At 43.3% G+C, this 15,601-nt stretch overlaps 1 long non-coding RNA gene across 2 annotated transcripts in view; it reads left to right on the top strand.

Annotated features, from left to right (window-relative positions):
* Positions 1 to 11,977, top strand: part of LOC109490889 — a 53,445-nt gene extending 41,468 nt beyond the window's left edge. The window contains exon 3 of one of the 2 annotated variants that reach the window (XR_002144237.2): positions 8,552 to 11,977. This is a non-coding gene — a long non-coding RNA (uncharacterized LOC109490889). Of the gene's footprint in view, positions 1 to 6,480; positions 7,134 to 8,551 lie in introns of those variants that run through there. The other variant, XR_004624291.1, reaches the window with a different exon arrangement.
* The last annotated feature ends 3,624 nt before the right edge of the window (positions 11,978 to 15,601 follow it).

Below are 15,601 nucleotides of genomic sequence, written 5' to 3'. Positions count from 1 at the left end.
GACTAAAACAGAATCTGTGTTTTCACAAGATTCCAGGTGTTTCCTATGCACATTAAAGTTTCAGAAACATTTCCCCACTACAGTTCAGATTCAATAGGTCTAGGTCAAGGGTGGGGCCCAAAATTTTGCAGTTTTGAACAAGGTCCGAGGTAATGCTAATGCAGCTGGTCCAGGGGCCACTCTTCGAGTAGCAAAGCTTTAGTTCATTAGGAAAAATGATATCCCCCCCACCCCCCAACATCAAAGCAGGCAGGGCACAGATGGCTGATGTTCCCTTAGCCTAGAACACAGTTTCTCCATCCCAGCTGCACACCAGAATCATCTGGGAAGCTTTTGACAATACTGACACTCTGGCCTATTCCCAGAGTGCATGATTTGAATGGTGTGGGAAGGGACTCAAGCATTGGGATGGTTTGGTGATTCTAATGGATAGAGAACTGGCCTACGATGAGCTCCTATTGTTAGTAAGAGTGCTCCCTGCCTCCCTCTTCGGCCAAATTCTCTTACTCCTGCGGGTCTAATCTCTTACATTGGGAAGACTTTAGTTAAATACCCAATTCCACTTCAAGTACCTCCCAAAGATCACAAGAGCACTTCACTCATGGAAATCAAATTCCAGCGTCTGCTGGGTAGATATTCTAAGGAACCCTCTAACAATGACAGAGGATTCTTCTTCACAATCTTTGCCATGAAACTACTCCTGAAAGGTACCATTCTTTAAAAGACTCCAAGAGGGCCACTGATCCTGCTTGACAAGGACTCTCATCTTCATTCTTTTTTTTTTTCTTTCTCAGCATAATTTCTTCAACCCCCCTGCCCACAGCTTCAATTTTTTGAGTGAAATTCCTTAGGAGAAAAGCATAGTCAGCTTTCCCGTATTCCTCTGCATCTCTTCGTCAGTCTTCACGCTGGTCAGCAATTCCTTTCCTACATTACTTTGTCATGTGTAGGGGCTTATGGTCTTCTCAGGGAATTCTCCAGCAGTCCCCTGGCTTCTCTCCTCTTCACTCCTGACGGCAGTGTGGGAGTTTGCAGGTGACGACAAATTACTTCCCTTCTTTTCCACTCTAAGCCTCAAAGCTACGGAGACATAGACATAGGAGGCCCAGAGCTGGAGACAAGAATGTCTGCTCTATTGCTGATAAAGTTAGACTAGAGAGCATGGCAAGGAGGAGGTCCCAGTTGGCTCTCAAGACTTCTCCAATTGCCCTTCCTGACATGCCCACCTGGAACCGCAGGCCTTACCTCTGCAAAGCAAAGTTCAGTCCCGGGAAGCTTCTGGAGAATATAGAAAGTTTGAGTCTAAAAGAGGCTTCTCAGGAAGTGAGACAGTAAGGGCTGGTATTGCACATGTCCAGTTCTCCATCCCAACTCACCAATCACAGAAGGGGGATGAGAGGAGAGGAGGTCATCTTCCCAACACACAAAATGGCCTCCTTCGGGGCCAAGATGGGAACTCAAGGAGAGACTCTCCCAGGCAGTGGCATCTTGCTGAGCACCTCAGAAGGAAGTATCAGGGCTGTAACCCCTCACTGGCCCTTGGGAAAGCCGGTAATCAGAAAACTGGCCAGTCAAGCTCCCCTACTGAACCAGGTCTCTTTTCTAGTAGGGTTTACAGCCCATCAGAACCTTCAGTGCCATCAGTCCATTCGACCGGGTTTCACCAGATCTAAGGGACGTGGAGAGAGCTGCTGGTTCCCACCGGCAATAGAAATGGGGAGCGTTTTAAAAGAAATATCTTCCCCTCCCACTCATTCACATACAAGTAGCTGGCAGCATTATGTGTGGGCCAATGGGAACTTGAAGCTGCCCTAACTGAAAGAAGAGATGCTTGGTGCCAAGCAGTTTCCCAGTAAAATGGTTTTAAAAATAATAAGAGAAAAGACAAGGATGACCAGAAGAAGGGACAGGTTTTGCAGAAGTCACTGGAGAAGGCTGCCGAGCCTAATTCCAGAGGAACAATATGAATCAGAGGCCCTCTTTGCTTTACTGACTGGAAATGTGGCCGAGGGGAGAATAAAGAGGGAGGAGCTTAGGGTTTACAGTGGAATCACATTTAGCCAAGCCCCAGCTAATTGCTCATGATTGTTTGCTCTTTTCGCATTTACTCATCTACGCTGGGGATGTCTCCCAGGCACCACAGATATAATTCGAGTTGGGTTTCTGTCTCTCTCAGACTTGGACTCCTCTTTGGGAAATTAGCAAGACTATAGCGATCTTTGGTTTTAAAAATATTTAATGATTTCCTAGAAGCACCCTCAAAGTCAATAGATGTAGGTTTAACAAGAATTTGTTTTCTAAAACAAAAGCTAAAAAGTGGAAAGTCAGTACCATGAGTGCTGCAGAAAAATGGAGGCTGGATAACTAGTCTGTATAATTAATTACAGAAGGTAACACTGTTTTCATTATCAAGTTGACCTGGAGTCCCTTTAAACTAATGTACCAGTTACAAGCAGTCAGGGATGTAGTAAAGCAAGGGAGACCTGGCTGATCCGTTGCCATAAACAGACCCTGTGTTAGAGCTCATGTGTTTGTTTTCTTTTCTTTTATCCTTCTGAACAGAAATACTTAAATTGTAAGTGGGGACTTCTCACAGCACAAATCTTGCGTCATATGTTTAAAAGCTGTAGCAAAATCATCTTTTGGCAGAAGTTGTGTAGCCTTAGACAAGCCATGCCTTGGTGTGTGTCCTTTAGGAGGGATGGTTTTCAGAGAGATTTCCCATATGGTGCATCCAATCAGTCCGCTGACTCATTTTGGACTTGGCACTGGGATGCGAACCAGGGTTCAGAAGGGTACTGAGCATGCAAGTGGTCTTGGTGGGAGCTCACCGCTCCCCATCGAGGTGGTGCCCAACTGTCCACACACTTGTCTTGACTGCTGTTTTCCACACATAGTATACCTACAACGTGGCCCCCTCTAAACTTATGCGCACTCAGCAGTTCACCTCATGGTGAACTGTCCAGAGCTTAATTTCCTTTCTCTTAAGGTATGCCACTGAGCTTCACAATGGTCTCTTAACTTGTGACGATTTTCCCAAATGTGTTTGAGAGGAGATGAAAGGAATCTTACATGCAGACTGAATGGGCTTCATCTGTGTACTCACAAATCTTTGCACCAGAGGGCTGAAAGGACCCTAAAGGTCAGCCAGTACAAAGCCCTGGTTGCAAACCATTGCAGATATGGAAACCCATGTAGGCATGCAACCCATTCTTGAACAAGACTAAAATTACCCAATTTTGCTGAGGATTATCCAAAGTACTGTTGCAAATTAGGGGGGGAAATATCTTGGTTAATTAGCAATACTAAAAAAAAAGTGGAAATTCCCATGAACAGAGAAAATAACATTCAAGTTCTTATCAGAGCAGAAATCTGCTTTTCTCTTTGTGAATAACATTTGGGCTTGAAGCCCATTTACTGAAGCTAGTGAGTGTGACATACAAGTCCTGGTTTACAAACACCTTGTTATATCTGACATTCACACACAGAGAGGGAAAGAGAGAGAGAGAGACTGGGAGACAGAGAGACACTTCCTTCCCATGAGTCCCACGGGGTTGCCCTTCAGGACCCTAGCTTCTAAGCTGTAGTTCTAGAAGTTGTATGGTTTAATTTCAAGAACTTACCAGGGTTGGGCTGGTATGCAATGTATATGTTTCCCTAATCCCATTTGTTTTTGCTAATATATAAAATGATATCCTTAGGGTCATGCCTTAGCTATGGTCACTGCCACGTTCTAATGAACAGCTGGGGCAACCTAACCAAAGCCATGTGCGTAAGGACTGTGGACCCTCCTGGGTGAGTGAAAGGACTAAGGATCGGGAGGAGCTCGCCTCAGTCAGAAAATCGTCGTTGTTGGAGGGGAGGGATTTGGGGCTATTTACATTTATTTCATGGCTTGCCCTCACTGGATTCGGATCTCAGTTCTGGTGATATTAAACACTGAAAGAGATCTATTGGTGGGCACTGCTTGTCTTGTTAACCTGGGACAGCACTCCCCCTCCTTTTAGTAGGATTCTGGTGGTGGTTGTCAATCACAGTGCCTCATCCTTGGTCTGTGGTGATTGGTCCTTTGATGGGCATATGACTCAACCGTAGTCAAAAGACTCTTTCCCAGGATTCCTAACAAAAGCTCTCTGAGTTCTGTGGTTGTGAAGCTTTGAGTACATAAGCCCAGAGCTGATGACAGTGTCCAAGTTTTCCCCACACGGGGACAAGTCTGAGGAATAAAGTTAATACACTAAAAGAAGCAGAGACAAAAAGCAGACAGCAAAGGAATGAGTTCTCTGGTGTTTGGAGTCCTGAATCTCATGGCTGCTAAGGCAAAGTCTACCCCCTGCCCTTTCCCTTGTTCAGTTATGACACTCAATAAACACCTCCCTCCTTGGTTAATTCAGGTCAAATGGGGTTTCTCTGCCACTCTATAAAATGCTGGGGGGCACAAATTGCACTGCTTGGAAGCTTCTCTAACAGGATTCACAAAGGCCTCCTTGCCTTGTACCATTGTAAACCCTGTGCATTCGGGAGAGGTAGAACATAAAATTTATTGTACAAACCAGGACATTTTTGAAAATAAAAGGGAGTGCTATTAACAATGTCACCAAGACAACAGCCATGCACTAAAATTGAGGGGCACCCTCATGAAGGATCTAGTCTGGTTCATGTGTTGTGGTCATGTGCCCTACAGAACAGTGACCGAGACCATGATGCCTGGTGGAGAGTGGACGTACCTGGGGAGTGAGGGGGGACTCAGCTGGAGTTGATCTTTTATGAGCTCAGATAAACACTCAAGAAAACCCTTGGTGACACTTGTGCAAGTTTGATGTCCTATATTATTTTGGTGCTGTGACCAGGACTCCATTTGTGCCCATAGCTGATGGGACCTGGGGACATTCAGGTTACAAACAGGAAATACAGCAAACTCTGGATAGCTTTCTTCTGGAACAAGGACTAACTATTCCAGATGCATACAATGCTCCTTGCTCTGAGAACGTACCCCTGACGTCCCAGGTGAGTCCCAGCAGCTGCATTCTTAGTGTATGACCCTGTCCCTTTGTGAGTAATTCATTAGGCCACTGTAGAGTCTGGTCCAAGTTGGACCCATGAGGTTCTCCTTCCAGGGAGGGAACTAGGGCTAATTATTAGCTAGTTATCTTTTATGTGATTGATAACACGTGGATCCAGGAGACTTGGGGCAGCCATTTTGCAATGTGACCCAAGAACCAGAGAAAGTTGGTCTGCAGTGAAAGAGAAAAGGAGAAGCAGATGTTCAGGGGGCAGCCGGAATGAGAGGCAGAGTCTGCTCCTGGGTTGCTGACAAGCTTCCCAGACCTTAGTTCCTCAGGTTGGGCTGCATTTCTACCCGCGGGCTTCAGGAGACACCCCTTATCCTCAGACAACCCCCCACATCTTGCTTCAGCTAGCTTAAATTGATTTCTACTTCTTTTATCCCAAAGTGTCTTAACTAATACCAGGATATTTCTTTTTGATGATTTAAGAGCTCATATATTCCCTCAATAGCTTATGAGCCAAATAATTCCCTCTCTGTACCTTACCTCTCAATCCAAACATTGATGTGTTCCTTCTCTAATTGAAGCAGCACATTAAAGGAAAATACAAAACAAAACAACAAAAAAAATGGAAACACGGTCCTCATACTCCAAAGTCACATGGGATCCACATGGACTTAATTAGGATGAGAGACAAACAGATAAACATTTGGGGATGCCTCCTTCCCATACAATATTTCATAACATGGGACCAGCATGTAAAATTGAGATGTCAAAAATGATTTGGGTAACTTGTTCACTCAATTTTTCCTAAGCAGACAAGTGCTGAAACACAAAGATTCGTGAAATTCTAGCTGAAATATACACAGAGCTGATCCTAGGAAAAATTGGGAAATAGATGAAATTTGTTAATGTTTCCCCAACTCTGTTTTCTGTGTTTCTCTCCCTTTCCTGCCTCCCCCACATACCCCAGAGGAAAGCCATCTGACAAACTAAATTACAGTAAAGTGTTAGTTACTCCTATTAGGCGTATTTGCATTTTTAAAAAGCCTAGAGAGGGTGATACAAAACCAAAGAAATGATTCTTTTGCTATTTTGGGGATGTCTAATTGTTGTGAAAACTTCTCTACTTACATATAAAGCCAGTAGTGACCTTGATAAATAAGGTGAACACAAAAGAGGGTGACAAAATTCAGAGCACTTTTTTAGTAGTCTTAAAAATTTTTACCTCTTACTTTCTTTTGGAGCCAAAAATTCCAAGTCGAAAGCTGGAAATGGAAAGAGAATGATTAGAAGGGAAGTCATAGGCTGGAGCAGGCAGGACCCTCGATGCCTCTGCATGTGTACGACTGTGTGTGTGTGCATGTTTCTGTGTGTGTGCACATCTGTGTGTGTGTGTGTGTGCACGTCTGTGTGTGTGCACGTCTGTGTGTTCGGCTTGGCTAAAAGAACCATTCCTATGATTTCCCTGCAGGTCTCACTCCCTCTTCTGCAGAATAAAGGAGATGGGCTTCTCTCACAGAAGATCAAAGCTCTTTAGCCTGGCTGGGTGGTCAAACCACTGTCCCTCTTCCACTGCTGGGCTGTCTAGCAAAAGTGACCAAACTATGCTCAACTAGCCATCACCCCTGTGGGGAAGAGAGCTGGAGCCAGGGACTTCACAGAATAGGAGCCCACGCTCAGTCCCAGGAGATCATCAGTGACTGTCTAGAGAGCAGTAGAACCTCACTCCCATGGCAGGACTTACTGAAGAGGTCAGAGACGTCTGTTGGGGGACGGAGGGGAATTGAATTCACCTGCATTCATCTGTGGATGGCAAGTACCCAGCAGGGCACCAGAGATTGAAAATGTAAAGTCCATGTTGTCTTTGACTTAAGACCAGGGCAAAGGCCAGCCTGTCATTTGTTCCATGCTCCCGAGGAAATGATTTTGGAGGAAGGAAGCATTCTACAACTGATGGCTCTGGGTAGTTGATGTGGAAAGGTTGTAGGAATATCAAACATGCATCCAAAGGCAGGAGCCTAAGCCAGCAATACCACTTTTGGGTATTTATCCAAAAACATTGAAAGCAGGATCTCAAAGAGATATTTGCACACCCATATTCATTGCAGCATTATTTATAATAGTCAAAAAGTGGAAGCAACCCAAGAGTCCATTGAAGATGAATGCATAAACAAATGGGTATTATTCAGCCTTAAAAAAGAAAGAAATCCCGTCACATGCTACATCATGGATGAACCTTGAGGACGTGATACTAAGTAAAATAAACCATTGACTAAAAGACAAATACCGTGTATTTGCAACTACATGAGGTATCTAAAGTAGGCAAACTCATAGAAATAGAAAGTTGAATGGTGGCTGCCAAAGCCGGGGGGAGGAGGAGCAGGGAGTTGTTCAGTGGGATGGGGCAGAGGTTCAGTTTTGCCAGAGGAAAATGTCCTAGAGATGTGGCAGACAGCAATGAATACAGCTGACACTACTGAACTGTATGATTAGAAACGGTTAAGATAGTAAATTGTATGCTATGTGTTCTTCTCTTTTTCTTTACTACAATTGGGGAAAAAAAAAATGATTCGACAGGTGTCTATGCAGAGCCAGGGGTGTTTCCATTGTCTGTGGGGATAGCTGGAGTGAGACCACCAGAAGTGGTTTTCCTCAGGGGTAGGGAGGGTGGAGGAAAGCAGTCAGCAGGTGTCTACCTGATGTAGGAACATTGCTACGTTTAGCAAAACCAAGGCTGACTCTGGGGCTGTTTCTCTTTCAGGAGCAGCCCAAAAGGCGCCCCATTCTTGGGCCTCCTCCTTCACTCACTGGGAAGTAAACAGAGATGGGAGGGTCCCTGTTCTGGGAAAAAGCTAATCGAATGATCCAACCGCTCCTCCTTTGCAACCCCGAGAGAGGCACCAGGAAATACAGTGTTGGCTGAGACCAGGAGGGCCATGAATAAGGGAGGCTGTCACGGAAGACTGCTCCCCTCCTCCCAGCTCCATCCAGACCTTTGCCTTCACACGCTAACCCCCCGAGTAGGTATCAGCCAGGGGGCTGGAGTGAGACCCAGGGTCGGGGAACACAGTCGCCCAGCCTTCTGCCTCCGCACTTTGGAAAAGAAACCGTCTTCTCTCCTTGTCCTGTTATTTAGTGTTTGAGAAAGTACCCAAAGTCAGCTAGGAGGCAGGGGACTGGGAACCACTGTGAAGGTAGGTTGTGGCATGCACAGAACAGTCGCGAAGCTTGTAAATCTAAACCCTCACGAATAGTTTCCTGACGAATTCCCTAGTGACACTCTTGGCTGAGATGGGAGGGAGGGGTAGGGGCTGCAGAGAGAGACGCTTCTCCCTCACTGGGAAGCCCTGTTCCTGTGACCCTATTTCAATCTTTGTTAATGAACCATTTCAGAACAAATGAAGTCACTGGAGTCACTGATAATTACATAAATTATCTTTTTTCACTTAAAACTCTTAAGTCTCCATCCACAAAGGCCCATTTTTAGTAACACATTGAATCCTGCCAACATCCTGGGGCTGATTTTGTCTTTACACTTCTAGGAATTTCCGAGGACGTGGGGGTTCAGGCTGCCAGGACGGATGTGAATGTGTGTGACCAGCAAGGAGCTTCTGAGGTCTGAAGACTGGGAAGGTCAAGGGTCAATTCCTCCTAAGCCCCAAAGAGGGAGTCATCTCCTCTTGGGGCCTTTCCCGTGAGTTCTCCTCCAACCTCTTGAAAACATGATCCCCGTTTTACCTCGGCCACAAGGTGATTTGCTGCCGGGAGTGTTTTTAGTGACTCTACTCCATCCCCAGGGCCACATCAACGCAACGTCCAAAAAGGCAAGCATTTGGAACTCTGAAACCCCTGGAGACAAAAATAGGACTCTGTGATGATGTGGTTTATGGAGTCTCATTTTTAAAAATCAGACACACTTACCACGAAAGATGCTGTGGAAAAATAATTGGATTTACCCCAACTCCTCTGCTATTTATTGCCTTGGATGGCACTAAGGTTATATCAGAACACAGTCATGAGGGGAAGAGGCTTTGGAACAGCTAAAACACATTTTCCCCAACAAGTAAATCTGTAGTTAACCCTTTATACAGTGTGAGCCATGCGACTCTTGCACAGTGTTTGTATGCAAAATACTGAGACAAGGTTAACAAATGTAAGGTATTTTATGCCCTGAATTGAGGCTATGGTCATGTTGTATAGACAGCAGGGTCTCTAACAGCCAAGCCCTACCTTCTGGTGGACTTCAAGTCTTAAGACCCAGACCTTTCTCTCCCTCCAATAGCTAAGGGCCCACCCAGCATGAGGGGAACGGTTTGTCTTCCTTTTGTCCTCTGCTCTCTGCAGGACGCCACCCCAGAGCGGTACGGTGCACATGCCTGTTTGACAGTGACTGGCTTTACTGTGGACTTGGGTTGCAGGACCTCCATATTTGCAGCTCCGAAGCCACCGTATCAAATCCATGACAGCTTGTGGGAGAAGCTAATAAAGCTCCTCGAAAATTAAAACAGTTGACTGCAGTGGGACAAAACCTAGCGGCTATTTGACAGGCAAGATTTTGCAATTAGAACTTCTGTTCCAGGGGCGCCTGGGTGGCACAGTGGTTAAGCGTCTGCCTTCGGCTCAGGGCGTGATCCCGGCGTTATGGGATCAAGCCCCACATCAGGCTCCTCTGCTATGAGCCTGCTTCTTCCTCTCCCACTTCCCCTGCTTGTGTTCCCTCTCTCACTGGCTGTCTCTATCTCTGTCAAATAAACAAATAAAAAATCTTAAAAAAAAAAAAGAACTTCTGTTCCAGCTGACCAGAGGTGGACACCTGGCCATCACCTTCCAAAGGGGTTCTGAGGAGTTCGTAGAGCTCCCAGGACCAGTGGATCACGGCTCAGTCAATGATATCAGATGTGAAGTCACTCTTCCTGCCATGAATCCATCTGTAGTTAAACAAGATAGGCTGACGGTGCCAATGATTTGCTCAATTTTGCACAGCCATGTTTAAGGAGGCAACAAGAAATCTGCTTTCAGATCTCTGGGGAACTTTCAAATCAAAGACAGCAGAGATCAAAAGTCCTTGGAAAAGCCATCTGGGAACTTTTGCGCGCTGACAAGTTTGCTCTTGAAGCTCACACACCACACTTGCAAGATGACAAACAGATACCACAGACTTCTGGGAAAATTCTGCACCACGCTATGCCCCGATGAAAAGCTCCATGCTCTCTAAGGTCATATATCACCCACTGATGCAATACTTGCCCCAATCCCCCAACCACAAGGTCACTGGTTTTCATGGGAAAGAGAGATGACACCTCTCTGATATTGGCTTAGTGATGCGCTGGTTAGTAAAGAGGTAAACAGTGCAACAATTGTAGAAAGAGCCACCATTTGTTAAGTACCTTGCATGTATGATTTTGCTGAACTTTTAGCACACACTATGCAATCGGCCCTAATAATTCTATGAGGAAGGTGTTAGTTTCTCCACCTTATAGACAAGACGCACCTTGTCCCGAGATATAAAGCTTTGAAGAAACCTAGCCCAGGTTTGTAGTCAGGTAGGTCCGGCAGGCTCACAGTATTGCCCTCAAGAAAATCTGATGATGTTAGAGAAATGTCATTTCTCATCTCCGAAAGCTAAATCTGTTGTATGTTTTTAATGTCCTTTTCAGCAGCAGTGAAACACTTCTACCCCTCTGTTACATCCTAGTCAGAGCTCACGTTCTGTGTAAAGACATCCGCGCCTTTTCTAGGCTCGCGTACATGTCCTTTTCTCAACACCCTCAAGACATTTCATACAGAACTTCAGGGCTGCAGTGATCTTATCGGAATTGTCATTGTTTGTATATTTGTCTGCCTCCAGTTGAAAACTAAGAATTTCTTGGGGCAAGATCCGTGTCTCCATAGGTTTTGATCCTAGGACTGACACAGCGTTTGGCTCCATGACTATAGCTGATGGATGGACCAACGGGCCACCGTTTGCTCAGATCCCTAAGAAGGATCATCTATTCAACAGTGCCAAAAGTATTAGACTGAACCATTTGGAATTGCAATTTTTCTAGGTCAGAAAGAGTCAACAGTGGGTGCTTCCGTGGATTTCAATCTGATAAATCTATTACAGTGGGTGTGGCTATTCAGAAACGTGGTGGGTTTTCAAATTTGATGTATTAAAATTCACATGTCTAAGTGAATGCTTTGTAAACATGCTGCCACACTTTATTGAGAATTTCCTTTATTTTTGTAGTTCTGAAATATTCGGTCCTGCATTTTTACCCCAAATCAGCTGGTCCTTGGAAGTCCTTTCATTACACAAGGTGTTTGTCACAAGATATTTGGTATGCTTGGAAAGGCAGTGTCATATAATGGTTGAGAACAAATTTCTAGGTGTCATTTTAGGCCAGTTAACTTCTCTACTCCTTCCACACCTGCAAGAGCAGGATCACCGTAGTGTCCGTCTCACAAGGTTGTTGTTCCTACATGAGGTAATGCACACTGCTTAGAACAATGTCTGGGACATACTCAGAGCTCACTGTTTGCTGTTATTATTACTACAGAATTTGGTCTGTGTGGAAGGCACGCATGTTGGAATAGCAACAGACTGCATGAGTAGCCAGGAAGAAAAAATTAAGTAAATGAGTAAAGTGATCACAAACAACACGGACTATACATTTACCCAGATATTTCCCTGATGGAGTACAGAAATCAGGAAATTTTAATTATAGAAACTGAAGTGTCTTAAGAGTGCACGATTTTTGCAGTTTTCTGGGTGCCTACAGCCTGTCATTTAGTCCTCCATGTGGCATCCCAGCACTCAGATTCCTGCTGGTGTCCTTTACAACACCATGACTCCCATTGTACAAATCCAAGTCCAGCTGTGGTATTTGAAAATAATCAAACTGGCGTCACCAAATCACTTCTTCCTTTCTTTTCCCTCAAAGTTTCTTTCTTTCAAACAGTTTTGAAATTCCATTACTAAATTTCCTCTTGCCTTTTAAATATATTACACATTGTGTTACGTATTTGTGGTTGAGATAATCACATGGTTCCATTTGTTTTAAATTAAATCTGTTTAAGCTACAAAACTCTCCAAGTGTCCTGGTAAAGGCCTGCTCTGCATGCAATATGGGCAAAGCCTGCAGCCAAATAATTAGGAACTAATTTGTCAGAATCATAACCTGCTCACAACTTTTGAACACTATGTGTCTAAATTCCTATACGGAGATAAAGCTCAGCTTTCTGGAAGTTCAACCCAACCCAGTAGCAAAGGGGATATTAAAGTGAAAGGGTCTACTTCTAAATTACAACCAGATATAGGACCCTTTCTTTGTGTTCTGTGTTGAGGACTGTCCGACATTGTCCCTAAATCAACTGCATGTTTGGGGGCAATTAGAGAAAGAAATCAGGTCCAATGCATCCTCTTTGCAAGTCATGAAACGGGGGACAAAGGACAGGCGCTGCAGAGATACAGGACAGGAACTAATTATCAGGAGCAAAGCAGCAACAACAGGCTAAAGCAACCTTATTCAAACCTATGTGGGGAAAAAAAGGTGTATAATTACACATATATGTGCCCAGTCACATTCTGCATAAATTTATATAGCTTTCTGTAATCCAGAGAGTTGTTTGAATCCAATATTGAAAGTTTTCGCTTTTAAAAAAATGCTTCGTGTAGGAACTCAGGCTGAAAGATGGGTGTGGCATGTGGTGTATGTGGTGACTGGTATGCTACTTTCTGGGTTTTAAACAAGTATGCTTTCTAGAATACTTCTTAATTTAAATTTTTAAAAATAGGGGCACCTGGGTGGCTCAGTCAGTTAAGCGTCTGCTTTCGGCTCAGGTTATGATCCCAGGGGCCTGGGTTCGAGCCTCACATTGGGCTCCCTGCTCAGTGGGGAACCTGCTTCCCTCTCTCTCTCCTCCCTGCTGTGCTCTCTGTCGCTATATCCATCTCTCAAATAAATACATAAAATCTTTTACAAAATGAAATAAAATTTTAAAAATAAGCAAAAAGTAAACCTATTAACCCTATAAAATGTGTGAAATGAGTGCAGTCCCTTTGGCAGACAGAAATCACCTGCCAAGGAAAAGGCACGTGGGGAGAAGGAAACACAGACCATTGTACTATCACTTTTATACAATGAAGAGTTAGCACGCCCGCTCCCTTGAAGTCTGTAAACATAAAAGAAATATGGCATTATCCACTAAACTGTGAAAGTCTCTCCCAGGCACTTTCGAGACCTGATTGTTTTTTTCTGCAAAAGGAGTCCTGATGAAAGCCACAATTAGTTTCTAAGAAGAGGAACAGGAATTTAAGAAAACATCTTTCTGTTCTCGTCGCAATGGCTGTAGAGGGAAGCACATTTGTCGGCCCCATTTCGCGCCGTTTGGGGCCCTTCAGCTCCCTTGCGGGCTCCTCCTCCCTGTACTCATCCCCACATTATCACTTTCATCCACCCAAGTTAACAAAAGCTCTGCGAGGAAAACAAATGCTAAGTCTGGGGAAGGAGTGTTACTCGGAAACCTCCAGTTTATCTGGTAATAATTGCATTAATAACGTTAAGGCACATTGGTGGATGTCAGGGGCTCCGAGGGGAATCATTAGGGTTGAGGTCTCTGGGCATTCCGCCAGTGATTTCCTTGGACTTGGACTGCTCAAATCAGGGTTTTTTCTTTCTAAATTATTCCTATGCCTGTGCTGGGTTCAGAAATGAAACCTAGAGGATCGATTATAAAAATGAAAAATGCACACTTTGCATTTGAAAATACCATAAGCTAGTAAAAAGACAAATGGCAAGCTGGGAAAAAATGTTTGCCACTTAAATTGTAGACAAAGATTTTTCGATAGTCTTCATGTCTAAAAGCTTCTGAAAACAGAAAAAAAGTTCAACTACTTTATAAATAAATACACTAGAGATATGAACAGATAGTTCATAAAGAAAGATATTCAAACAGCCCTTAAAGATGTTAAAACTCACTCATAATGAAGTAAGTGCACATTAAAACTTTATGGAGTTCCTACTTCTTATCTACCAAAATGGCAAAAAGAAAAAGTTAGGCAAAAAACTTTTTTGGGGAAGCTGTGCACAAATAATCAATTTTTAAACAAAATGCAAGATGACCCAACCCCTAAGGAAAGGAATTTGGCAATATCTAGCAAAGTTCCGCATGTGTCTACTCTTTGACTCAGAGATCTTACTTCTGAGAATATATACCAACACGCATGGGCATATGAAAAGGTATATTGTTAGGGTAATTCAGTGCAGTATGAGGTATGATCACAAAGGACTGGAAATAATTCATATGTCTAGTATTAAGGAGCTGGTTGAATAAGCATTGGTACATCTGCTCGGTGGAGTACTATGAAGCTATAAAAAAGTGATGAGAACACACACAAAATATATATCCACATATTTTTGTATAGTAAAAAATGGAAGTACTACTCCAGGAGGAGGAAACACTTCCCAGCTCATTCTATGAGGTTGGTATTGCTTTGAGATGAAAACCAGACAAAGACATCATAGAAAAACTGTAGGCCAACATCTCTTATGGATATAGACACAAAAAATCCTCAACAAATACTAGCAAGTCAACACAACAATATATAAAAAGAATAACACACCATGGTCAAGTGGAATTTGCCCCAGATATGCAAGGCTGTTTTAGCATCTGAAAACTAATTAATGTAACACACTGTATCAATAGAATTAAAAACACATTATCAACTCAATAGATACAGAAAAGCATTTGACAAAATCTAACATTGTTTAGCAATAAAAGCACTCAGCAAACTAGAAATGAAAGGGAACTCCCTCAGTCTGTTAAAGGAATCTATGAAAAACCTGCAGCTAGCATCATACTTAATAGTGAATGAGTGGAGAGCTCCCCCTGAGATCTGGAATAAGACAAGGATGTTCACTCTTGCCACTTCTATTCAACATTGTACTGGAGATTCTAGCCAGGGCAATTAGGGAAGGAACAGAAACAAAGGGCATTCAGATTGAAAAGGAATAAGGAACACTGTCTATTCATAGATGACATGATCATATACATAGAAAATCCTAAGGAATCTACTACAATAAATGACCAACGGTAGATCAGTCTACAAGTAATAAACCAGTGCAACAAGGTTGCAGAATACAAGATCAATATGCAAAAATGGAGGGACAGAGAAGTTTAAATGATCACCTCTAAAAAAGGACTCCTCCCTTTTTAAATTTAATTTTAGAAAACCCTAAAAATTGAAAATACATGGATATAAATGAGCTAAATCGTGAACAAAGTTGGTGACATAAGTACCTATAGAAAAATTAGTTCACATGACTATAATATGCAGTAATTTCACTGTCCATCCTGAGTAGAATGTACTCTGAGGACAAAAAGAATTACAAGAATAATTTTAAAAGCCTTAAACTGTTCTCAGTAGTTCTATCATTGGTGGTACTGTTAGTTTTGTTATTTTGAGACTATTGTGTGTGCACCACAGGATAAAGTAAAAGAGTAATATTTTGTGTGTCATTGAGAACCAGGATTTAGCTGTGGGAGAAAGGAGACATAGGCGATAGTTTGATGGGGTTAAGTCTTAGAGTCTTGAATTTGAATTGGAGGTG

Source organism: Ailuropoda melanoleuca, chromosome 3, assembly GCF_002007445.2.
Source record: "Ailuropoda melanoleuca isolate Jingjing chromosome 3, ASM200744v2, whole genome shotgun sequence".
In the NCBI taxonomy this organism is placed as follows: Eukaryota; Metazoa; Chordata; class Mammalia; order Carnivora; family Ursidae; genus Ailuropoda; species Ailuropoda melanoleuca.
The sequence above is the reverse complement of the archived record's forward strand: the minus strand, read 5'-3'. Positions and strand labels throughout refer to the sequence as shown.